The 2,125-nt window shown below is 44.5% G+C and overlaps 1 pseudogene; it reads right to left on the bottom strand.

Annotated features, from left to right (window-relative positions):
* Positions 1–811: 811 nt before the first annotated feature.
* Positions 812–1,698, bottom strand: LOC118626741 (annotated as a pseudogene).
* Positions 1,699–2,125: the final 427 nt, after the last annotated feature.

The following is a 2,125-nucleotide window of genomic DNA, read 5'->3' as shown; positions in this document are numbered from 1 at the left end:
ACCGCTGAGCCAAACCGGATTCTCTTCTTTATTCTCCTCTAGAATTCTGGAATTTTAAAGCTGGAAAGGACCATAGAAATCCCAATCCCAATCTCTAATTTTAGAGGTGAGAATGTCAAAACCCAGAATGATCATGATCCTCAGACAGTGATAGCCCCGCCCCTCTCTCCTGAGGACTAGCCAGGACTTTCCTTCACTATAATCTTGCTGTAGTATCCATCTCGTCTCCTCTGCACTTTTTCTCTCCTCTGTCACTTAACCCTCCATTTCCTGAGAAATTATATAAAATAATACTGGCAGGAAATGATAAATTGTCTCTTTGTTAATGTTGAGGACAAGTACTCTCTTGGGGTTATTTTCCATTTTTTAGACATCCTCAACGGGTTCTAGGCATATAGCAAATGGTACAAATAATGCTTTGACCTATAACTGACATGACACAATGGGCAGTGAAAGCATTTTCAATGCAATGTTCACACATTTTCTTTATTTTATTATTTTAATTTTTATCCTCACCCGAGGACATTTTTGCATTTATACTCAGAGAGAGGGAGAGTGGGAGGGGGGGGAGAGAGAAACACTGATGTGAGAGAGACATTTTTGGAGTGGTCGCCACCCACAAGACCCCAGTGGGGTCGTGCCCTTAGCGGGAACTAAACCAGGGTCTCTGGTCCGTGGGCAGAGGCTGTAACACTGAGCCAAACCGGCCAGGGCATTTTTCTTTATTTTTTATTTTTTGTTAATCTTCACCTGAGGATAAATGTTTTTTGTTCTTTTTCTTTAAAAAAAAAACAAAACAAAAAACAATAGATCAGTTTTTAATTAGGTTCTTTGTAAGAAATTTAGAACACAATTTGTGAGGATAAAGCCCATCTGTGATAGCAAACACACAGCGGAGGTAGCCTGGAGCTCAGGAACAGCTTTGATTTCTGGCAGAATTTGCGAGTCCACACTTTCTGGTCAGCCTTGTGCTGCTCTGTGCTCCGTATTTCTCTTTCTCTGTCGAAGATCTCGCCCTCCTGGTGCCTGGGCTTGCACAGCTTCTTCTTCTTGAAGTAAGCATCAGTGAGATGTTTGGGGATTTTCACACCACTGATATCAATTTTGGTGGAGGTGGCAATGACAAATTTCTGGTGTGTTCAATGTAGAGGAACTCGATTAAGGGACAGAGGTCCAGTCACAAGTAGCAAGCCTCTGCTCCGCTGCTTCGGGAAAGTCACCCTCTGCCTCTGTGGCGCCCATTGAGGAGGATCAGAATGGTCCTGGGAGTGATGCTGGTCCACGGTTTCCTCACATGGTGACTGAAGGGTTCCTTGCCATGGCTCAAGAGCTTCCAAGGCACATCTTCAGTAGGATAGTATCTAGGCATTTTTGCAAAGTTTAACCACTCTGGTACCACCATTTTGGTAGCCACCAACTGGTTTTGTGACAGTAACAAGAACTTTCTCCTTTTTCTTTTCAATCCCGGATTTAGCTGCCAAATATTTCCTCTTGTACATGGCCTTTCGGGAATACATAGCCGACCAGGAATACCTGCCAATTCCTCTGTCTAGGACCGGGTTTCGCTGCACTGGGGATTCCCCTTCTTAGGCATCTTGGCCTTGAGGTTACCCTTATTATCCTTGCCACCAGCATCAGCCTCTGGGCTCCAGGTGTCTTCTCCTTGGTATCCAGCTTCTCGGGTTTTTCTCCTGCCATCGATGGTCTCAAGATATCAGCTTAAGAAGCGAGCATATATTGAGGATAATTTCTAAATTAAATTTTAGAGAGAGTAGGAGGGAGGGAGTAAGAGGGAATGAGAGGGAGAGAGAGAGAGAGAGAGAGAGAGAGAGAGAGAGAGAGAGAGATGTGAGAGAGATGACACATCAATTGGATGCCTCCCGTACAACCCGGACCAGGGCTGGGGAATCAAACCTGCAACACAGGTTCCCTTGACCAGGAATCAAAGATGAGACACTTTGGTGCATGGGCCAATGCCCTAACCATTTGCAACCCAGCCAGGGCTATTTGTATATTTTTAAAGCACAGAAAATTGGAGGAGCCCCTTGGATTTTTAAGTCTGACACAAGGGGAAAAGAGACTACTGTTTCTGTCAGTTGTTTGATCTCTGAGATACCTATCTCAT

Source organism: Molossus molossus, unplaced genomic scaffold (assembly GCF_014108415.1).
Source record: "Molossus molossus isolate mMolMol1 unplaced genomic scaffold, mMolMol1.p scaffold_m16_p_12, whole genome shotgun sequence".
In the NCBI taxonomy this organism is placed as follows: Eukaryota; Metazoa; Chordata; class Mammalia; order Chiroptera; family Molossidae; genus Molossus; species Molossus molossus.
The sequence above is the reverse complement of the archived record's forward strand: the minus strand, read 5'-3'. Positions and strand labels throughout refer to the sequence as shown.